The sequence below is a fragment of the Nycticebus coucang genome, chromosome 8 (assembly GCF_027406575.1).
Source record: "Nycticebus coucang isolate mNycCou1 chromosome 8, mNycCou1.pri, whole genome shotgun sequence".
Classification (NCBI taxonomy): Eukaryota; Metazoa; Chordata; class Mammalia; order Primates; family Lorisidae; genus Nycticebus; species Nycticebus coucang.
The window spans coordinates 40,354,143-40,378,745 of record NC_069787.1 but is presented as its reverse complement, the minus strand read 5'-3'; the positions used below and the strand labels follow the sequence as shown (position 1 = coordinate 40,378,745).

The 24,603-nt window shown below is 42.4% G+C and overlaps 1 long non-coding RNA gene across 1 annotated transcript in view; it reads left to right on the top strand.

Moving 5' to 3' along the window:
- The first annotated feature begins 699 nt into the window (after nucleotides 1-699).
- Nucleotides 700-24,603, top strand: part of LOC128592506 (uncharacterized) — a 64,873-nt gene continuing 40,969 nt past the window's right edge. Inside the window, exon 1 of the long non-coding RNA XR_008381899.1 lies at nucleotides 700-862. This is a non-coding gene — a long non-coding RNA (uncharacterized LOC128592506). The remainder of the gene's footprint in view (nucleotides 863-24,603) is intronic.

The following is a 24,603-nucleotide window of genomic DNA, read 5'->3' as shown; positions in this document are numbered from 1 at the left end:
TATAAATTTACCCTCCCTCTTCTCCACCTCCCATATTTGATTTCTGTTGAGTTTTACTTCTGTTATGTGCACATACATGTTAAGTTTCACTTAGTATTGATACATGTGGTGTTTGTTTTTTTATTCTTGTGATACTTCACTTAAAAGAATAGTCTTCAGTTTTAGCCAGGTTGTTAAAGAAGATACTAGGTCACTATTTTTTTTGTTTGTTTGTTTTATGGCTGAGTATGGTATACACATACCACATTTTATTACTCTATTCTTGTATTGATGGGCACCTGCATTGTTTGTATATCTTTGTGATTTTGAATTGTGCTGCTATAAACATTCAAGTGCAAGTGTCTTTTTTGATAAACAATCTTTTTTTTTTTTTTCCTTTGAGTAAATGTGTTGGGCCTTCTCGCGTGGGCAAGGCCTACTTGAGGCCTAGAGGAACTTTCTAAGCCTGAGTCAAGTTGGTGCTGTCCCTGCACTTCCGCATAGGAGTGACTCAGCAAGACCCAACCTGAAAAGGCCTCTACCTGAATACAGGTGATGGGGTTAGATTTTATTGGCTTGAAGCCTGTCACCCCATTTTACGTACCTCCTCCTTCCTGCTCCCACCTCTTGCCCCCTAGCAGAAGTATATAAAAATTGTAGTATGTTACAATAAAGTTGAGTTCTTGCTTCAACAGACTCCCAGCTCTGTATGTCCCTGTTTGAGCCACCGACACTCACCATCCTGCTCAGCCCCTGGGATGAAATCGGGCTGGCCCCGATCTTTCCTCAACTGCGACTGCTGGAGGACCCAGCAGATTGGTGCCCTGTGTGAGGAAATTAGGCTCCCCACACGAAGATCGCTGACGGGCCAATCGGTCTGCAGGTGAGTGTACTCCCATAAATTATGGGGAAGTCTTACTCTAAACTTGACCTGCTTTAGAATCCCTTGAGTTTTACTCAAGAGTCGAGGGCTTGACCTCTTGGATAGTCAGGCCTCCCAGGCTTGGGTGTGCTTGCTCTGGATCACGCCCTGGCTTCCGGAGAGCAAACTCTTCGACTGGGACACTTGGGACAGAGTTGAAAGGTTGATTCAGAGAGCTCATATAGAAAAAGGAGAAATCCCACCTATCGGAGCTCTCCCCACAGTGTCTGCCCTGAAGGGTTGTTTCCCTCCCCGTCTGCCCAAGGAGGTGTACCAAGCTCCTCTCCCTCAAGGAACAGAGAACAAAACCCCCGACACCAGTCGGGATTCAGATCAGATTCCCAAACCTGTAAGCCCCACTCCCCCACCAAATCAGCTTCCCTCTCTTTATCCTTCTCTTGATCCATTCGGGAGTGCCCCTTGGCCCCATAAGGAGCCACATTCCCCGATCACCCCGACCAACCCCTTTGGGCCCCACCCGTACCTCCTCCGTATGGCGGGGAAAGCGAGGTTGGGGACAGAACGACTGGCCTCTTTCTGGTCAATGTCAATCATGGAGGCAATCGCCCTGTGGCCTGGTATCCCTGGGAGCCTCAAGATCTTAAAGACCTAAAAAAAGGCAGTCACTGAGGATGGTCCTAATTCACCTTGGGCAGAAACTATCTTAGAAGGGCTAGCCCATCGGGCTTGTGTTGCCCAAGACTGGAAGGAGCTTGCCAAAGCTGTACTCCCCGGTCCTTCTTTCCTTAAATGGATGGCTTTCTTTCAGGAAGAGTGTTGCATATATGGGGAACGTAACCAAGCCGCCCAACCCCGTATACCTATCACCTATGGCATGCTTTGTGGCACGGCTGATCAATTTTCCACCAGCCTCCAACAAGCTACCAGCCCCCCTCCCTATCAAGACCAGGTCAGGGTCTGTGGGCTAGCCACTTGGAAAAAGCTTGATGAGGGCCCAACTGAGTCCCCCATATCAGGAATTTTCCAGAAGGGCACTGAGGACTTCCCCACGTATGTTGACCGGGTCCAGAAAAGTTTAAAAAACAAGTTCCCTGCTGGAGAAATGCATGATCGTTTCGTTCGCTCCCTAGTTTGGGACCGCATGAGCAATGAGTGCAAGCTTGCTTGTGCCGGGCTTAGAAACCAGTCCATAGAGAGATGGATTATTGCTACCCAAGACGTTAGTACTGCATCTCACCACACGAGGGCGATGGTCTCCACATTATAGGCTAACCGCCAGGAGGAGCTTCAAACACCTTGCAGCTAGCCCCCACATCGGGCAAGTGGACATGCTTTGGGTGTGGCAGAGAAGGACACTTCCAACGAGAATGCTCTAGCCAGCCTAAAGCCCCTTCTGCCTCTGGGTGGAGACGGACCCCAGACCCCATGTCCCCGTTGTAAAAAGGGTTTTCATTGGGCCCGCAACTGTAAATCTAAATTTAATATCAAAGGTGAGCCTTTAATCTCCCAAAGGGGTCGGCCCCAGCCCCGTTAAATAAGGGGAGCCGACCTGTCCACACTCACTGGACCATCCCTCTCATAGCCGGCCTGAGACCGAAAATGACTGTTTCAATAGGGGACAAATCCTTTAAATTCCTCATCGATACTGGGGCGGATTGCACAGTCATCAGAAAGGAAGAAGTGCCCACGTCCTGGCAGCTAATTCCTGGACTGCCCCTGCTAGGGGTGGGTGGCCAATCCACATCCTGGGAAACTGCCAACTGGCTCCCTTGGGTAGACCCTAGTGGAAACAATGGAGAAATCCACCCGCTTGTAGTCCCTGGCTTAACCGCCAATCTTCTGGGTCAAGATATTTTAGGCGAAGCTGAAGCATGTATTACCACTGACCACAAGATCCTTTATGACAACCTTTCAAACCATGACAGAATCAAGCAGGCGCCTCAACAACAATATAAAAGCCAGCCCAATCTGACACATAATTCGCTTCCTGAGCCAATTACACAATTTTTTCCCGGGGTTCACCCCCAACCCTAAGGGCCACTGCTCGTCCCCCAGTATTCCAAATACAGTGGATACCCGGAGACCCTGTGTGGGTAGAGCAGTGGCCTCTTCCTACGACTAAACTCCAACAGCTGCTTATATTAATCAAACAGCAAATAGATGAAGGACACCTAAAACCTTCTACTAGTCCTTGGAATTCCCCTGTTTTCATTATTAAAAAGCCCAATGGTTCTTGGAGGTTTTTACAAGACCTTAGAAAAATAAATGATAAAATGTTCCCTTTTGGAACCCCCCAGAGGGGCCTTCCCTGGATCCCAGCAATTCCCTCAACTTACCACCTAACCATCATCGATATTAAAGACTGCTTCTTTTCCATCCCCCTTCACCCTAACGACACTGAAAAATTTGCTTTTTCCGTACCCTCAACTAATTTCCAAAAACCAGATTTAAGATTTGAGTGGACAGTATTGCCCCAAGGGATGGCTAACAGCCCCCCTATTTGCCAATACTATTTAACACATATTTTTACCCCATTAATAGAACACCCAGATGTATTATTCTATATTTATATGGATAATATCATCATAGGAAATCCTACTCCAAATGACCTCCAAGAATTTACCACTAAATGTCTTAACATTCTCCAACAAAATAACTTCCAAGTCGCCCCTGAAAAAAAACTGTCTCCCCTTTCAAAATCTTAGAATCTATCCTTTCTTTAGATTCTATTTCCCCCATTAAGCCCCAGCTAGTCTTTCAAAACAATTATACCTTACCCCAACTCCAGAGATTATTGGGAGAGATTAATTGGCTCTGACCTTGGATTCCCATTTCTACGGAAGAGTTAATTCCCCTATTCAATCTCCTTAGAGGCCTTGATTTGGCCTCTCAAATTACAGTCCCGCCCCACTGTTTATCTATCCTCACAAAAATCCAACAATCCATAAATAAAGCCTCCCTCAAAAGATTTGACCCCCACATCCCTCTCTATCTTTTCCCAGGGGAAACTTTATGTACTGCCCTCCTGGCCCAAGACGGGGAGCCTATCCACTGGATCCACCTTTCAGTGGGAGGAATCCCCCGAGTATATTCCATGATCAATCAAATTGCTGAATGCATCATTAAGGCAAGAGACACAGTAATCAGGTTATTTGGTATTGAACCCCATTTCATCATTACCCCATATAGGGCCACTGACTTTTCCTGGCTCCACAGAAATAACAACAGAATTGTATTGGCACTTGAAGGATTCCTTGGCCAAATTGACTGTCACTACGGACCCTATAAGTGGATGAACTCTTTCTCCCAATTAACTTGGAAACCTCCCCGATTATTCCTTTCTCACTCTAACCCTAATTTCCTCATGATTTTCATGGATGGGGGGACGCCTGGGAGCTTCTGTAATTATTTATCCACCCCTGCTCCAAGCACAAGAGCCCACACCTTCAAAGTCCCTTTTACAAGAACTTAAAGGATCGGCTCAGTTCAAAGAACTCCTTGCAGTAGTTATGGCATTAAATGCCATCACCGAACCTTTCAACTTATTTTCAGATAGCCTCTATGTTGTAAACCTTCTACCCCATTTAGTGGAAGCTCATATTAAATTAGATTCCAACCCTATTTCTCCCTTAATGATCCAAGCCAGAACTTTGCTCAAGCAAAGATCTAATCCTATTTATATACAACATCTCCGAGGACATCAAAATCTCCCAGGATTCTTAACAACCGGCAATAAATTAGTCGATCAATTAGCTTCTCATCCTCAATGTAATACAGTCATAGAAGCCACTCACTTCCATCAACTCACTCATACCAATTGGAGAGGATTAAGACATAAATACCCCCTAATTCCCATCAAGGACTTACAAAAGATCATTCGCACCTGTCAATCTTACCAACCTTTTCTTCAAGTTCCCCCACTTCAACCTGCAAGAACCAATCACAGGGCCTCTGGCCTAATCACCTCTGGCAAATAGATGTCACTCATTATGACCCTTTTGGAAAACTAAAATATATTTTCGTGTCTATCGACACTTTTCCCCATGCTTGCTGGGTATCGGCGCATTCAGGGGAAAAAACTAAACATGCCATAAGCCATATACTTCAATGCTTTGCCACATTAGACCTACCCAACCAAATAAAAACTGATAATGGTCCCTGCTTCACAAGTAAACCTTTTACTACTTTTCTCCAAACTTGGAAAATTTCCCATTCCACTGGTATACTCTATAACCCCCAAGGACAAGCAATCGTAGAAAGATTCAACCAAACCCTTAAGAGTCAATTACAAAAACAAAAGGGGGAGTCACTGCCCCCACATGATCAACTCAAGAAGTCATTATTCACATTAAATATTTTAAATTTTTCCAGAAATGACCCGCATCTCTCCCTCTTTCAAAAACATTGGTCTTCTTCTGTCACTTACAGCTCCATTTGGGTCAGGTGGAAGGACCCGCTCATGGGAGCATGGAGAGGCCCAAACCCCCTGCTTACAGCAGGGAGAGGATTTGGGTGTGTTTTCCCGCAAACTGAAAACAGACCTATTTGGATTCCGGCACACGATCTCAAATATTTGCCCCAGCCGGAACACACTGATCACCCTTCGTCCAGGGAATCTGACACCCCTGAGACACCCCCTCCTATTTTTTCCCCCAGATACTACTCACACTGAGGATGTGGATGCTGACACCTTTGTTCCTCTCCCTATTAATGATGTTCATCCACCCCAACGAGGAGGGGCTTGATGATACTGCTGCCACCAAAGCACTCCTGCAGAGGACGTATGGTAATCCTTGTGCCTGTTCCGCAGGAACGGTTACTGCCCTTCCAAGTGGAATGTCAGGATTAGGCCAGACACTCTCCACAGTTGACTGTGGAAACAAGTTAGCACATCAACACCTCATAACACAGCTTACAGGCGGCACCGCTGACTGGTACTGTATGCCTAAACCGAAGGTTATACCCTCAGTGGGAGGGAGGCCAGGTCCTTGCTCACGCGAATGCACTGAATTCCACTTGACTATGCATGTTACCTGTTATGATCAGGCCCAGCAGTGCTCCGCTCACAATCGAACCTATTGGACAGCTATCAGAAAGCCAGCAGGGGCCTCTGTTTCCTCCCCAGGAGCAGGCAGTCTGGCTACTGCTCCCTGTCCTGGAGTAGCTGGAAAAAAACAATGGAACTTGGAGCCTCCCATCAGGTATACAGACGGGGGGGGAGGGTACAGGATGACATCCAGAAAGCTAAAGCTCAAGAAATGATAGAACAGGATCTTAAATCCAAATACCCTAAACTTGATTATCATCCATTAACTATATCAGAGAATCGAGGCGAATTAACCCTTGACCCCCTCGCTAAAGATATCCTTGGCCTCACTTTTTCCCTTTTGAACAGTACAGATCCTACCCTCACTGAAAACTGTTGGTTGTGCTTAAACGCCAGCCCCCCTCGACCCATAGCTATAATTACCAATGCATCTACTTATAATATTCCTCACCCAGTGCCTAATTGTACTTTAGCACCCCATATTCAAGTGCAAATGCACCCCTTTCTTCCAGAAATGTGCCTTTGGGCTAGTCCTTATCCAAATGAGTCCAGAATCAATGTTGGACAGATCCCCCTGTCTTCCTGCTTTTCAAATTTTACTCCAGAAAGTAATGGCCCCCTTTGCCCTCCCTTTGGCTTGATTTTTATGTGCAGAGGAGGACTAGCTTATAATTATTTGCCAGTCAATTGGACAGGTTTGTGTGCTTATGCCCTTTTAACACCAGATGTAAATTTCATCCCTGGAACCGAGCCCCTCCCCATCCTGGCATTTGACTGCATTGGGGGAAGGGCCAAGAGAGTAATCCACATGATCCTTCTCCTTGTTGGGTTAGGAATCACCGCAGGAGTGACTACGGGAGCCACAGGACTGGGCCTTACTGGCCTTACTAAGCCAGTTCCATCAAAAACTCCCTCTTCAATTAATCAATGATGTTCGGCTCCTATCAGGTACCATTCTTGATTTACAACAACAGCTTGATTCACTAGCTGAAGTAGTGTTACAAAATAGAAGGGGATTAGATTTATTAACTGCTGAAAAGGGAGGCATTTATTTATTTTTACAGGAGCAATGCTGTTTTTACGCTAATAAATCTGGAATTGTCCAAAACAAAATTAGAGCTCTACAAGAAGACTTAGAAAGAAGGAAGAAGGAATTCCTCGAAAATCCTGGAACTTGGAGCCTAGTCTACATGGCTTGTTACCCTATCTCCTCCCCTTACTCGGTCCCCTTATATCACTTATGTTACTTCTTGTTTCTGGACCTTACATTATTAATAAAATCACCCAGTTCATCTAAAGTAGAATAGAGGCAATACATTTAAATCAGGTCGAGGTCCACTACCACCAACTCGTTAACCAAGAGGCTGACTCTTACCAATAACCCCTTCCCTCCTTGTTTCCCATGATGGGTAAGATCCCAGATGAACTTGGACAACCTAAGACAGGACATGGAGAGGTTCCCTGATAAACTGATGTCATAGTGCCCAATGACGGGTAAGTTCCCTCTGCAATCAGTCAACCTAAGACAGGGACCAAACCTCAGATGTTTGCATCCCGATGATGGGTAAGACTGAAAATGTGAGAGTGGACAACCTAAGACAGGGACTATGTATAGCCAATAACTGTAGTACTGTACAAAAACAAAAGGGGGAGTTGTTGGGCCTTCTTGCGTGGGCAAGGCCTACTTGAGGCCTAGAGGAATTTCCTAAGCCTAAGTCGAGTTGGTGCTATCCCCACACTTCTGCATAGGAGTGACTCGGCAAGACCCGACCTGAACGGGCCTCTACCTGGATACAGGTGATGGGGTTAGATTTTATTGGCTTGAAGCCTGTCACCCCATTTTATGTACCCCCTCCTTCCTGCTCCCACCTCTTGCCCCCTAGGCAAAGTACATAAAAATTGCAACATGTTACAATAAAGTTGAGTTCCTGCTTTGACAGACTCCCGGCTCCGTGTGTCCCTGTTCCAGCCGCCGACACTCGCCATCCCGCTCAGCCCCTGGGACGAAATCGGGCTGGCCCCGATCTTCCCTCAACTGCGACTGCCGGAGGACCCGGCATAAATGCCTAATAGTGAGATTGCTGGATTGAAAGGCAGGTCTACTTTTAGTTCTTTGAGATACATAGTCCCTCCATATTAATTTCCATAGGGATTGTAGTAGTTTGTAGTCCCACCAACAGTAAATGAGTGTCCCCTTCTCTCCATTTCCATACCAGCATCTATTGGTTTGGAACTTTTTAATATGGCTCATTCTACCTGGAGATAGGTGATATCTCATGGTGGTTTTGATCTGCATTTCCCTGATGATAGGAAATGTTGAGCATTTTTTCATGTGTTTGTTGGCCATTAGACTATCTTCATTTGAAAAGTTTCTGTTCATGTCTTTTGTCTCCTTTTTAATGGGTTTGATTTTTTTGCTTGCTGATTTGCTTGAGTTGTTTGTAGTTTTTAATTATCAACCTCTATCAGATGTATAGCATGCAAATATTTCCTCCCATTCTATATGTTGTCCATTTACCCTATTGATTGTGTCCTTGGCCAAGAGTGCACAGACTTTGAGGTAATTTAGGACACCTTGAATTTTACAACAGCTATTGATTCACTGGTGTTGGTAGCTTGGGAAATGTGAACAGTTCCATACTCTGAGTTGAAATTCAACCTGAGAATTGAGATTGCTGAGAGACAAATAGTGTATGGAAAGAATATGTCTTTGCCAAGCAGAGTTGGGATATTTTCTCTACAGGAAATGAGATGAACTAGTGTGAACTGGTCTCCTTGACCCAAATTTTTCCAAAACTGCCTCATGAGTTATTTCTAAGGGACAGGTCTTTGTCTATGTGTGACTTGCTGTTGTCCACAGTGTAAACTCCAACTCTAGACTGTGGTCCACAGGTCTCCTGAGATGAGCCATGTGATCAACCTTCCCACATCCATCTGTTTCCTCCCTCTCTGAGTAGCAGCCACTTGGTTTACAAAGCCTGGCCCTACAGGTTCAAGGCGGCTCATATTGGTCTAAACCAAAAGAATAACCCTATTCCTGCTGTTTTTTTTGAGACAGGATCTCACTGTATCACCTTGGGTACAGTGCCATAGCATCATTATAGCTCATGGAAACCTTATACTCCTGGGTTCAAGTGATCCTCCTGCCTCAGCTTCCTGAGTAGCTAGGACTATAGGTGCCCAACATAATGCCTAGCTAGTTTTCCTATTTTTAGTAGAGATGAGGTCTTTCTTCTTGTCAGGCTGATTTTGAAATCCTGAACTGAAGCAATTCACCTGCCTCGGCTAGGATTACAGGTGAAAGCCACCAGGTGTGGCTACCCCATGCCTATTTTCATAGTAATTTATTGAGATATCCCAGGCTCAAGTCACCTGGTTCATGTTCTTTAGTCACAGACTTGTCCACGGTAGGTCAGGTATTCTAAAACCCAGGATTCTTACTGGATGGTCACAGGAACAGGCTTTGTTTCTTGGCTGTTGCTTGGGAAACATGAAAAGTTGGTAGTTGGCAGCCACTCTGTGACCAGGAGGTTCACCCTGTATTAGGATGAAGAAAATACTACAAAAGAGAAAAGAGTAGAAATGTGAAGAAACGAGCTTCATAGTGTTGTGATTGAGTCACAGGGTAAAAATCAATGCTAAAATAACATACAGTTATTCATGTTTTTAGAAGTCATAAATTTGCCTGTGCCAAAAAACAATAAAACATTTTTATTGTTTAGGCCAATTTAAGCCCAAACAATTACTATTTCTATTGTTAGTAATTGAAATCCTTCTGACTAACATGCTATGTACACTTATAAAGTAGTCAAGGGATTCCTGTCTACAGCACTCTCTGCCATTCCCTGCATATGCTAGTGGTTTAGCCTTAAAACATTTCTGTCCATTTGTAGAAATACACTTTTACATCTCTGTGCATTTTCACACGTCTCCCTCTGTCATCACTATCTATGTTGTAAACTCCTTTCATCCTACAAAATCCAACTGAGTAACACCTCCTCTAAAACTCTGCCTGCCCTCCTATAGGCCACTGCAAGAAGGATAAATTGCTTCCTTCCTTCCTTAATCATTATCCACATTCCTTTATTAGGGCAATTTGAAGACATTTAACAGTAGTAATCTGGCAGTTCTTGTATGGCTTGTTCTGCCATACAATATACTTTGCAGGTGTTATTTTGTTTAACTTGTATAGTTGTCTTACGATACTGATATTAATATCTTCATTTTAAATATAAAGGAAAAGCCTGAAAGGTAAAGGAACTTATCCAAGGGTCCACAGTTCATAAGATTAGGCCATTGGATGCTTCTGTGCAGTATTCTCACGAGTTCTTTGAAGTCAAACACTATCTTTCATTTATAGGTGCCTGAATGAATGTCTTAGGCACTCTGGAAATGCTAGCAGGATAATTGAATGGATGAATGTGTGTTTAAGCCCTTCACATCACAGATGAGAAAACCAGGCCTCAGATGGGTTAAGTGGTATGTGCAGTAGGCTAAATTTCAGATGATCACTGGAATTTTTCCACAATATCTTGTGACCTTTGGAAGACAATTCTATTCTCTCTAAAACAAACTCCCCAAAGGAAGAGGATAAAAATAAAATCTAGAAATGTCTGCACTTTTTCCTCTCTCATTCTGGGACTAAAAGTTAAAGGGACTCTTAGTTAAAGCCCTGAATGAAGCAGATCTTCCCTATCCCCTTCTCCAGAATTCAGGGTGTATCTTCTTTTATCAACTCTCTTTAAATTGTTACTAACATCGAAAGTAATTTGAGGTTAGAAGAGAATAGATCCAAATCACAGTTAAAATGTTCCGGCTTGGGAGGCTTATTTATAACTACTTAGACATCAGGTTTTAAAAGAGGAAATGGGGGGTGTTGAGCACAAAATTCAAAAGAATATTTGAAAATAAGAAATAGAATCACACGTCATCCTAATTAGCCAGCCATGGAGTAAAAATTCTGCACTTCTGTCATGTTGCCACCATGCAAGAGCAAACTGTGACATTAGTTTAATTACATAAATTTATGAGATGGAAGGAACAACTTTTATAATCATGCAGACAATATTCCTATTCAGCTTGTTGTGCAATATCTTTATTTAGTCCTTATTAAAGTATTTATTGGAGAGATTCATTTTTGAAGAAGCCTTGAGCTTGTCTTTATTTTAACTACTTGAGGGGGCACTTTAATTTCTCTCCTCTAATTTCTTTAAGTGGGTGTCCTCATCAAATGTCCATGTTCCGTAAGCCTGTCCACCTGCGTACATTTAATACCTGCTATTAACACAGTGCAATCAGCATCTTTGAAACAAAGAGGAGGAGAAAAGTTTTGCAGAAGTGATTCTGTAGGGGTTGACTCACATCATGAGTAATGGTAATTCTCATTTTTATCGCCATAGCTATCATTTATTACTTATCTACTTGGTTCATATCACTGCATTTATTAAGTCCAGTCATTCCTCATTTTCTGTTGGGTGCTTGTTCTATAACCTCCCTTGGATTCCAAAATTTGGATTTGTTTAGGTTCCTGATATAAAATAGCTTAGAATTTGCATACAACCTACACATATCCTCCCATATACTTTAAATCACCCCTGGATTACTTCTAATACCTAATGTAAAGCCTGCACATCACTTCATTTTCATGGACTCATCATAGTACCTGGCATGGTGCAAATTCAAGTTTTGTTTTTTGAAGCTTAGTGAAAATTTTTTTCCTAATATTTGCAACCCTCAGTTGGTTGAACCAATGGATATGAAACCCATGGATGCAGAGGGACAATTGGAATTTCCATCAGTCATCTCCAATCTCCTTGGAGAGTTGCAGTGCCTGCCCTGCTCACATCCTCCTTCAAAGGGAAACCACCCCACCCCACTCAACGGCCCAAGGGGGATGTTCAAGGTCACCTGTGCCTACTTCACCCTTACCCCCACCTGCCAAGGTTGATCAAATCAGAGCTGAGAGCCCAACCTAAAGGGACAGCTGATCCATGGACTGGCCAGACTGGGAATTGTGGAGTCTGATTAAAAACATTAGATTGGCCGATAATATTCTCTTGGGAATAAAAGAAAAATTCTCTTGGGAATTTAATCTAAGCACAGAAAGGCTCTCTTAATTTTCAGTGGCAACTGAAGCAGAAAGAATAGAATATTAAACTGATATTCTTAGCCTGGGTTCATGAACCCATTTAAATTATGTGTGAAATTTTGGGTTTATGCATATAAATAGTATGAACTGCTTCACAAATTTGTGCAAGTAAGATGACATCTCTTATTTGCTGACTACTTGCTTTTTTCTTAGGTTAGCCAAAGTGTCGCTATTTCCCTGGTAAGACTCCGTCACTTGCTGAGAGATTCTGCAGTCCTACGGTGCCGTGTCCAGTTCCGGTTCCCACACTCAAACTGAGAAAAGTTTGGATATTGATCGGTGCCCTGCTGGGGATGCTCCTTAGTGCTGTGCAGAGTCACAGTCAGAGCCTCATACCCCTAGTCAGCAGCAGAAGCCATCTTAGTCCTGATGTAGTGACATCTTTGTGGTTCCTGGAGGGAGAACTGGGGCTGTCTCCCAGAGCCAGGGCTCCAGATCTCAGGCTCCACGGACACCAGGAGGGTGAGACTGGTGCTCTCCAGGAGTCTGGTGTAACGCAGACCCAGAGCTCATCCTCTGTCTTTAAGGGGACGCACACCCCAAGATCAGGCTTTCACAACAATTCCTGCTTCCCCTCCCCTGTCCAGGTCAAGGGAATACTTGTGTTTTTTCTATCCTCATCAGGAAATTTGATCTTTAGTTAAGTATTTCACTGCCTTTGCACTTGTCTGCAAAGAGTGACATAGCCCTGACTGTATTTTCAGTGGCACTCATGGCTTAGAAATAGATGATTGAGAGAAAGAATCAAGAACCACCACCACAGAGAGGCAGAGAGAGGGCCCAGGGCATCCCTGAGGCCATGAGGGAGCTGACAGCTGGGGCACCCCAGGGTGAAGGAGAGGAGAAAAGGCTGTGAGAGTTTTGAGTATCAGGGAGTTGTATGAATGGAGTACGTAGGCATGAAATTGCCACATGGTGTGGCTGAGTCCCTCAGCTATAATGCTGGGCCAAGAACGGCAGAAAAACTAGAATGGTCCATGTATGTAAAGTTCAAAAACAGGTGAAATTACTCTACAATAATATAGGTCAAAAATCATTCCCTCAGTGGATTTCACCTGGGAAGGGAGAGCAGGCTAGCCCAGGCCAGGAGGGCTTTTTCTCAGGGTCAGCTAGAAATGATTTTAAGGTTAGGAGCCAAAAGTCTCTGGGGTAGTTACTCAGGTAGCCATAGATAGGACACTAACAGTAGGTGTGGTCATGTTCCAGTAAAATTACAAAAATAGGAGCAGGCCAGATTTGGTGCCCGGGCCTAAGTCTGCTGACCCCCCATCTGTATCTTTTTTTTTTTTTTTTGAGACAAGAGTCTCAAGCTGTCACCCTGGGTAGCGTGCCATGGCATCACAGCTCACAGCAACCTCCAACTCCTGGGCTTAAGTGATTTTCTTGCCTCAACCTCCCAAGTACCTGGGACTGCAGGCGCCCGCCACAATCCCCGGCTACTTTTTGGTTGTAGTTATCATTGTTGTTTGGCAAGTCTGGGCTGGATTTGAACCTGTCAGTTCTGGGATATGTAGCTGGGGCTTTAGCAGCAAGCTACAGGCACCGAGCTGCCCCATCTGTATTTTGATGTGGGTGGTAGTTATGTGGATGTATACAGATGTAAAAATTCACTGAGCTGTACACTTATGATTTAGGTACTTTATTATATGTAAATTATATCTCAGTTTATAAAAGAATGTAACTATTAAGAGATGATGTCAAAACAAAATGTTCCATGGAGTTGCAGTAGGGAGTTTCTGGAATGAACCAGATTCTCGAATCCTGAAGCCCTGCAGGCGTCCTCAAACTGCGGCCAGCGGGCCACATGAAGCGGTGTGAATTGTATTTGTTGCCGTTTTGTTTTTTACTTCAAAATAAGATATGTGCAGTGTGCATAGGAATTTGTTCATAGTTATTTTTTTTTTTAAACTATAGTCCGGCCCTCCAATGGTCTGAGGGACAGTGAATTGGCCCCCTGTTTAAAAAGTTTGAGGATGCCTGCCTTAGAGCATGTGCTCTTAAGTTTTTTTTAGATTATAAGCTGTGTCTTTGTACCACCTCCCTTTGTACCACCACTTTTGTACCACCCTCCCTTTCCCTGAGCCAGCTTAAACGTGCTTTGCCACAAAGGAGTCCTCCCAGAACACCTCACGGCCACCATGCTTACCACTCTGCAGGGCAGCAGTCCTACGTCCCTTACCCCCTACCCTCACCCCTGCAAGGTCACATAGCTCACACACAGATGCACCCACCCCACACACCCAGTTAAAACTCTCTGGCATCAAGTGTCTCTTCCCCTGGGAAGCTACAGAGAAGCTGCCTTTTCTAGGATTCAATCCGACCTCTCCTTGGAGTTATCTCATTGCTGACTGCCCTTTGCATTCTCATGTTCCAGCTCATCGGAGATTGTTTGTTCTTAGTACTTAATTTGACAGCAGATGGAGAAAAACACACAGCCGAGGTCAGAGAGCAGTAAACTCTCTCCTCCATTAAGTCTGTCTTCAGCTTTAAACAGCACCGATCAAAAAAAACAAAATCACCTGAAAATTTTCTCTGAGCAGTTGGCCAGACTAGCGAGGGTCACCCCTGAGCTCTGTCCTCCTGTGTCTATAAGCTTTTGCTCATCCACAGCCAATTTCACTGACCCCAGAATGAAGACAGAGAGAAAGGGATTCTACCATTAGCACCCTAAGGGTTTTCCAAAATCTGTCCATTAGGCAAGGTGAAAGAGGAAGAGAAGCTATTTTTTTCTGGGCACTTTAGGCCTCAAGGACTCCAGTTACCTGCATCAGAAACATGGGCTTCGTTGTTTTGTTTTTGCCTTAGATTGTCTCTATAGCTTAGAGGGCTCACCCTGTACTGGGCGTGTAGCACTATTACCTTTGCATTTTGCAGCTGAGTCATGGGAAAGGCCGCACCCCCTGAGTCTCGGAAAAGAGTGAGGCAGGAGGGCTATAGACATCTCCAGGCAAGGAGGGCCATTCTTAGCACCTTGTCCCCACCTGTCTCTTATGTTATTATAGTTTCCTGTGGCTGCTGTTACAAATTATCACAGGTTTAGTGCTTTAAAGCCACAGAAATTCATTATCTTATAGTCATGATAATTAAGACGTGGTAATCTTGATAATTTCAGAGTCAAGACTGACCAAGTCATCAATTTATTTTTGTTATTTTTTATTTTTTTATTAAATCATAACTGTATACATTGATATGATCATGGGGCATCATACACTCGCTTCATAGACCATTTGACACATTTTCATCACAATGGTTAACATAGCCTTCCTGGCATTATCTTAGTTACTGTGCCAAAACATTTACATTCTACATTTACCAAGTTTCGCAAATACCCCTGTAAGATGCACCACAGGTATGATCCCACCGATCCCCCTCCCTCTACCCACCACCCCCCTCCCTCCCCTCCCTTTCCCACTTCCCCCTATTGTTAGGTTGTAACTGGGTTATAGCTTTCATGTGAGAGCCCCAAATTAGTTTCATGGTAGGGCTGAGTACATTGGGTACGTTTTCTTCCATTCTTGAGATACTTTACTAAGAAGAATATGTTCCAGCTCCATCCATGTAAACATGAAAGAGGTAAAGTCTTCATCTTTCTTTAAGGCTGCATAATATTCCATGGTGTACATATACCACAATTTATTAATGCATTCGTGGATCGATGGGCACTTGGGCTTTTTCCATGACTTAGCAATTATGAATTGGGCTGCAATAAAGATTCTGGTACAAATATCTTTGTTATGTTGTGATTTTTGGTCTTCTGGGTATATGCCCAGCAGAGGAATTACAGGATTGAATGGCAGATCTATTTTTAGATCTCTGAGTGTTCTCCATATCTCTTTCCAAAAGGAATGTATTAATTTGCATTCCCACCAGCAGTGCAGAAGTGTTCTCTTTTCTCCACATCCACGCCAACATCTCTGGTCTTGAGATTTTGTGATATAGGCTAGTCTCATTGGAGTTAGATGATATCTCAAAGTAGTTTTGATTTGCATTTCTCTGATGATTAAAGATGATGAGCATTTTTTCATATGTCTGAAGGCTGTGCGCCTGTCTTCTTCAGAGAAGTTTCTCTTCAAATCCCTTGCCCAGCCTGCGATAGGATCCCTTGTTTTTTTCTTGCTGATGCGTTTGAGTTCTCTGTGGATTCTGGTTATTAAACCTTTGTCAGAGATATACCCTGCAAATATCTTCTCCCATTCTGAGGGCTGTTTGTTTGCTTTACTTACTGTGTTCTTGGCTGTGCAGAAGCTTTTTAGTTTGGTCAAGTCCCAGTAGTGTATTTTTGAAGCTGCTTCAATTGCCTGGGGGGTCCTCCTCATAAAATACTCGCCCAGACCAATTTCTTCAAGGGTTTTCCCTGCACTCTCCTCTAGTATTTTTATAGTTTCATGTCTTAAGTTTAAATCTTTAATCCAATGAGAGTCTATCTTAGTTAATGGTGAAAGGTGTGGGTCCAATTTCAGTCTTCTGCAGGTTGCCAGCCAGTTCACCCGGCACCATTTGTTAAATAGGGAATCTTTTCCCCACTGAATGTTTTTAATTGGCTTGTCAAAGATCAAATAGCGGTAAGTAGCTGGATTCATCTCTTGGTTTTCTATTCTGTTCCAGATATCTACTTCTCTGTTTTTGTGCCAGTACCATGCTGTTTTGATCACTATCGATTTGTAGTAAAGTCTGAGGTCTGGTAGTGTGATTCCTCCTGTTTTGTTTTTATTTCTGAGTAATGTCTTGGCTATTCGAGGTTTTTTCTGATTCCATATAAAATGAAGTATTGTTTTTTCAAGATCTTTAAAATATGACAGTGGAACTTTAATAGGGAGTGCGTTGAAATTATATATTGCTTTGGGTAGTATGGACATTTTGATAATGTTGATTCTTCCTAGCCATGAGCATGGTATGTTTTTCCATTTGTTAACATTTTCAGCTATTTCTTTTCTTAGAGTTTCATAGTTCTCTTTATAGAGATCTTTCATGTCTTTTGTTAGGTAAATTACGAAATATTTCATCTTCTTTGGCACTACTGTGAATGGGATAGAGTCCTTAACTGCTTTTTCAACTTGACTGTTGTTGGTGTATATAAAGTCTACCGATTTATGAATGTTGATTTTGTAAACTGAGACGCTGCTGTATTCCTTGATCACTTCTAGGAGTTTTGTAGTAGAGTCCCTAGTGTTTTCCAGATACAAAATCATATCATCTGCGAAGAACAAAAGTTTAATCCCTTGTAACCCTATATGGATACCCTTGATCGCCTTTTCTTCCCTAATTGCGGTGGCTAAAACTTCCATTACAATGTTGAAAAGCAATGGAGACAATGGGCAGCCTTGTCTGGTTCCTGATCTGAGTGGAAATGATTCCAATTTAACTCCATTCAATATGATATTGGCTGTGGGTTTGCTGTAGATGGCCTCTATCAGTTTAAGAAAAGTCCCTTCTAGACCAATTTTCTTGAGTGTTCTGATCATGAAGGGATGCTGGTTATTATCAAAAGCTTTTTCTGCATCAATTGAGAGAATCATATGGTCTTTGTTTTTTAATTTGTTTATGTGCTGAATTACATTTATAGATTTACGTATATTGAACCAGCCTTGAGACCCTGGGATAAAACCAACTTGGTCATGATGTATAATTTGTTTGATGTGTTGCTGGATTCTGTTTGTTAGGATCTTGTTGAATATTTTTGCATCTATATTCATTAGTGATATTGGTCTATAATTTTCTTTTCTTGTTGGGTCATTTCCTGGTTTGGGGATCAGGGTGATGTTTGCTTCATAGAACGTGTTGGGTAGTCTTCCTTCTTTTTCTACCTTTTGGAACAGGTTGAGTAATATAGGTACTAATTCCTCTTTAAAGGTTTGGTAGAATTCTGACGTGAAACCATCTGGTCCCGGGCTTTTCTTTTTAGGGAGATTTTGCATAGTTGATGCTATTTCTGAACTTCATATGGGTCTGTTCAACATTTCCACTTGATTCTGGCTAAGTCTTGGAAGGTGGCGTGCTTCCAAGTATCGGTCAATTTCCTTCAGATTTTCATATTTCTGAGAATAAAGTTTCTTGTAATATTCATTAAGGATTTTTTGGATTTCTGACAAGTCTGTTGTTATTTTGTCTTTGTTGTTTCTGATTGATGATATTAGAGATTTTACTCTTTTTTTTTCTGATTAGGTTGGCCAGAGGTTTATCTATTTTATTGACCTTTTCAAAAAACCAGCTTTTTGATTTATTCATCTGTTGTATTATTCTTTTGTTTTCAATTTCATTTAGTTGTGCTCTAATTTTGGTTATTTCTTTTCTTCTACTGGGTTTGGGGTTGGAATGTTCTTCCTTTTCCAGTTGCTTGAGATTTCCCATTAAGTTGTTAACTTCCTCTCTTTCTGTTCTCTTGAGGAAGGCTTGCAGTGCTATAAATTTCCCTCTTAGAACTGCCTTTGCGGTGTCCCAGAGGTTCTGATAGTTTGTGTCTTCATTGTCATTTTGTTCCAAAAAATTGGCAATTTCTTTCTTAATCTCATCTCTGACCCAGCTATCATTCAGCATAAGGTTATTTCACTTCCATGTTTTTGTATGAGTATGCAGATTCCTGTTGTTACTCAATTCAAGTTTTATTCCATGATGGTCCAAGAAGATGCAAGGAATAATTTCTATTCCTTTAAATTACTGAGGTTAGACTTGTGACCTAAAATGTGGTCAATTTTGGAGTAAGTTCCATGGGCTGATGAGAAGTATGTGTATTCAGTTTTGTTGGGATGAAATGTTCTGTAGATGTCTGCTAAATCTAAATATTGGATGGTTAGGTTTAAATCTAAGATTTCTTTGCTCAGCTTCTTGCCGGAGGATTGATCCAACACTGCCAAAGGTGTGTTGAAATCTCCAACGATTATGGAGCTGGAGGAAATCAAGTTACTCATGTCTGTTAGAGTTTCACTTATAAATTGAGGTGCATTCTGGTTGGGTGCATAGATATTAATAATTGAGATCTCATCATATTGAGTATTACCCTTAACAAATATGAAGTGACCATTCTTGTCCTTCCTTACTTTTGATCGTTTGTAGCCTACTGTATCTGCAAATAAAATTGCAACACCTGCTTTTTTCTGATTACCATTTGCCTGAAATATGGATGACCATTCTTTCACCCTGAGTCTGTATTTGTCTTTTAAGGTAAGATGTGACTCTTGTATGCAACAAATATCTGGCTTGAGTTTTTGTATCCAGTCAGCTAACCTATGCCTCTTTAGAGGACAGTTTAAGCCATTCACATTAATGGAGAGTATTGGTAAGTCTGGTAAAATTTGGGGTATCGAGTTTTTCAAAAGTCCAGTGGACATTTTTAATCCTTTTGCCAGTGTGGAAATTGGAGTTTGATGAAAAGTTTCTGAGTGAGTTTACTTTTGTTGTAGAGGATTGGGTTGGTCATTGTGGAGGATCGGTCTGAGAATATCCTGAAGAGCTGGTTTGGTTATAGCAAATTTCTTCATTGTATGAATGTCATTAAAGTATTTAATTTCTCCATCATAAATGAAACTCAGTTTAGCTGGATACAGGATCCGGGGTTGAAAGTTATTTTGCTTTAGAAGATTAAAAGTCAATGACCACCCTCTTCTGGCTTGAAAAGTTTCAGCAGAGAGATCTGCAGTTATTCTAATATTCTTTCCTTTGTACGTAATAGTTTTCTTTCGCCCGACTGCTTTGAGAATCTTCTCTTTCATGTTAACTTTAGTGAAGCTAATTATGATATGCCTGGGGGATGACTTATTGGGGTTGAATCGTGCTGGGGTTCTGAAGCTGTCTGCTATCTGAATTTTAGATTCTCTAGGCATGTCTGGAAAATTTTCTTTCATAATTTCATGCAGAAGGGCCTCTGTGCCCTTCGAGGCCACTTCATCATTCTCCAAAATCCCAATTATTCGTATATTGCTTTTCTTTGAATTATCTGAGAGTTCTCTGAGTGAGTGATCCGTTTTTGCTCTCCATTTCTCTTCCTCTTTGAGAGATTGGGAGCGTTCGAAGACTTTATCTTCAATGTGAGAAATCCTTTCTTCTGCTTGCTCCATTCTGTTGCTGAGGGATTCTACTGTATTTTTCGTATCTTTGAGGGCTGTAAATTCTTGCTTCAGTGTGTCTAAGTCTTTGGTGGTTTTGTCTTTAAATTCGTTAAATTCTGGGGGCAACTTTTGAATTTCTCCTCGAATTCCTAATTCCATTTCATTAATCTTGTCTGCGATCCAAATGCTGAATTCGATTTCTGACATCTCGGCCAGTTATTTATGAATGAGATCTTCAATCACATCTGCTGTATCTTTTCTTGGGGCGGTTGATCTATTCTGGTTATTCATGTTACCAGAGTTTTTCCACTGATTCCGCCCCATGGTTATTTTACTCCCTTTGATTTTTCCCCTGGGGCTTTATCGAGGGCCCATACAGTGTTATGGCCTGAGAAACTGGGGCCCTGTCTTGTGTGGTGGGGCTAAATGGTTCTGTCTTGTTTTCAGCTGGTTTCTGTTTGATCCTATTGTAACGTTTACTCTGGCTTGAAGTCTCAGCTGTGTGGAAAAACCAGCAATTAAGTCACCCCACCCGCCCACCTCTGGCATCAGTTGGAAAAGGAAAATCAAACCTTCCTACAACCGCATACCCAGGGCACCACCTGAAAAGTCCTCAGTCTATTAGTTCAGTTCAAAAGGTCCAAATTGATTGTCTCAATCGGCACCTGTCTCAGGTGGGAGAGTTCAAGAGGTCTCTGGGAACTGGATCACAGGGGTCTGGTGACTCCTCTGATATGGCTTACTCCAGTGCTGTATGGAGTCAGGAGGAGCCACCTAGCAAATAGATCAGTCTGGGAAGGTTGATGTCTCCTTCCCCACTTTGCTCCTCCATTGGACCCAGTCACTGGTATTTCTGCAGATGGCTAACCCAGTTGCCTGTAGTGAACAGATACTCCAGGGGGTTGCACCTGTCTGAATTGCAAGGAAGTCTGCCAGGCCCCTGCAGTCTGCCGCTATCTAGCAGGAGGAGATGGGGCAGGTGGTGGGAGAGAGGTGTTCACTCAGGCTTAGCCCTATCCCTGATTGATGTTGCTAACAGAACAGAACAGAACAGACAACTTTGTGGGGTTCTGTCTCTGTTTCTGCTAAAATCGCCTACAGAATACAGGCTGTTCTGAGTTCAAACGTCTTTGCTGCTGGAGGTTTCTGTCTGATTACCTCTCTGTGTCGGCCCTGCCCTGGAAGCTTCCCGGGTTTGTGAGCAGCGTCAGGCAAATCCTTTGCTCACTGGTGGCCTCCTCTGGTTGCCCAGGGAGACAGGGGGTGTGGCTTCAGAATATCCAGAAATGAGCCATTTTGCTTTTGTTTGCGTCCTTGTGATCACAGCTTGCCTCAGCGGTGTTGACGTGCGTTCTTCAACCTTCTCTCTTGGTGTGGCTCAAATCCACCAGGATACTTACTAAATTCCTGTCCCTTAACTCTCCTTCTGGACGGGAGCCTCTGTTGAAAGCTGGCTTCAGTCTGCCATCTTGTCTCTCCCCCAAGTCATCAATTTAATATCATTCAAAGAACCAAACATCGCCATAGTCTTAGGGGTTTGGAGTTAGCACATTGTCTGTCGTATCACAGCGAGCCTGCCTCCTTTGCCGTGGTCATCTTCACAGCTTCCATTCATGCCTCCCCCAGAACCTTTCTTTTACCAAGTACGGATTATCCTGAAACATGTTCAAGCAATTGTTCAAATTCTATATTTAAATGTATAGTTCACTAGCAGGGAATGAGCAAAGCACATTTGAAAAATTAAAAATGCTTACCAAGAGCAATTAATACAGCACAGCCTGTGCAAATAACAAGTTAGATTCCTTGCTATTTTCCCAAGGACCATTGGAGTATTTGCTAAGTACCTGCAGGTGTACAGAGCTACAAACATTTCTCTGTCTTGACTAAGAGATACTCTATTGTGGTTTAGACTTAAGATGGATGATTTACACAATAAAACCAGTAAGGAAATTAATGAGGCATGTATGAGCACCTACAGCTTATTGAGAGGCTTAGCAAAGTGAGTAATGGTAAGGGCTTGGACTCAAACTGCCTGGGTTCGAATCATAGCTCTTCCACTTATGAGCCAAGTATTTTTCTGTGCTTCACTTTTCTCCTTTGTAGAATGAAGAAGACAGTACCTATCTCACAGGGCTGCCTCACCTTTACCTGAAGCAATTTTTCTGTAAAATCAGTTGGGAAACAACCAAGCAGTGGGCATAACAGAACATGCCCAGGACTGAGCTGAAGATCTCTGTCTTTGGTTAAACAATGAATATAACAGTCTGGTGTCTAAATTTCCTAACTCTCAGCACTTATAAAAATGTTAGCTTTAATAAATTTTATACATATTTATTAGTAGTAAATATTACTGTCGGTAATCTTCCTAAGTTAATGATTTTAATATTTTATTAATAACAAATTGCCAATAACTCAATTTTAGAATACAATATTTAAATTGTATTAATAGTAACATAATTTAGTAATGCTGTTAAGTTAAAATAGCAGTAATATTTTATTCATTCTACAAATGTCTACTGAACTCCCACTTTGTGTCAGACTTTGGTCTAAGCCTGGGGATAACAGGTGAATCTGACAATGCCCTTGATCTCAGGAAGCTTCTGCTTGAGTGAGGGGAAACTGCCTAGTTTTATTACAGAGAACAGTACATGCTAGTAAGAGTGACTAGTAGGAGTGTCCGTAGAGCAACTGACTTGTCCTAACAGCAACAACATTTGCACTGACCCCTCCATGATGAGAAGGAGCCAGGCAGTGTTCTAAGGTGTTATCAATTAACAGTGCTTTGGGGAACAAGTAGCAGAAAACTTTTGATTCAAATAATTTAAATAATAACAGCATTTATGGTCTCATACAACAAAAAGTCCTGAGGTACGAAGGTCTAGTGTTGTCGGACTCAGGGACCAGTGATTACACAAGATGCAATATCTGCCATCCTCCCACTCACCCACTTTCAGAGTATCTTAGAGCCTGAAGCTGGTCCTCAGCTGGGCTCCTTTCCCCGCTGCTATTATTCCCAACATCATGTCAGAAACAACATCCCAGAGGAAGAAGAGAGCATTTCCAGAAGCGCCCTGAAACCCTGATTCTTATGTCTCATTGGCCAGAGAACTGGGCCAAAGGCCTACCCTTCAAATCACCAGCAAGAGAATAGAGTCACCATGATACATAGGCTTTTTCTGTAAGTGGTTAGATAGGAAATATTTTTGGCTTAGTAGGTCAAGAGGCAAAATTATGTAGGCACTGATATAATAAGAGAGAAAACAAATTTCCATAACATTTGTATTAATGAAATGTATAATAGAATAATAACTGAATATAATTTTAAAGAACAGGTCACTAGTAAGAAGAATGGATTTCTCTTTATGGGGCTAACATTTATATAATTGGGAGAATAAAATTTTGCCTAATTGGGGGTCAAAGTTAGTGTTTTCTGGGGGATAATGCTATTTTTCTATCATCAAAATAGATTGCAAATGTTCACCTGTTCATTCTGATCTGTCAGGAGATTTTTACCTATTTTGTCTATGAAAATGTCTTCACACAGAGAGGTGACAACATGTGGCTTCAAAAGACTTTCAAGTTATAACTTTGCATCTGTGAATTGTGGTATGGCCCTCCTTAATTCTGTGGTGGTAGGGTAAAAGTAGCCAGAAACCAATGGAAAAAACTGTGTGCCAGTAACATTTTATTTATGGACATTAAAATTAGCAGTTCATATTATTTTCATGTATAAAGTAGTATTCTCTTGTTTTTTTTTAAGTATTAAAAAATTTAATACTAAATTCATTCCTTGTGCTGTAGTTTGTAGACTTTTGCTTTAGACTAATCAAGATTTCCTGAGTCACAAAGAGAGGAACGCTGCCTGCAATGACCAGGGTAGAAACAGCACTTGGTAGGCATCCAACAGTGTCTACTTCAAGGGAGACGAACTTTCCAGGCTGAGGGAATAGCAGGTGCAGCGATGTGGATGCAGTGATAAGCTCGGGATGTGTGCTTCTCAGCCAGCAGCAGAGAAGAAGAGATATATAGAGGCCTAGGAGAAGGTGGGTGGACAGACAACAGCAAAATGTTAGTAACTGGTGATAAGTATTTTAAAAAACAAAAACAAACCACTTAAATTCTCTGAAAATTGTCCTAAGCATACACAGCAAACAAAGAAATATTTATTCAGGACAACCTATTAAATCTTGGAAAGAACAGAGTCTATGTCATAAGAGTGAGGCCCCACTCTTTCCTTCATTCCCCCTACTCACAGGTTGCAGTCACTACCCAGCTGTGGCACACTGAGTATGTTGAGGCCCAAATGCCTTTACCCATCTGACTCGCAGGAAGTTCCATGCTGAGGAGGCCAGAAGCCACCCCCCAAGCCTAGAGCCCTCTCACTAAGCCAGGGTGTCACTCTGAGAAAAACAGACTACTGTTCCTGTCCCCAGCTCAGGGGGAAGGACTCAGGTTTTGCCAACAGAAGAAGCAGGTTATAAAAAGACAGCTCAAGAGTTCTTTC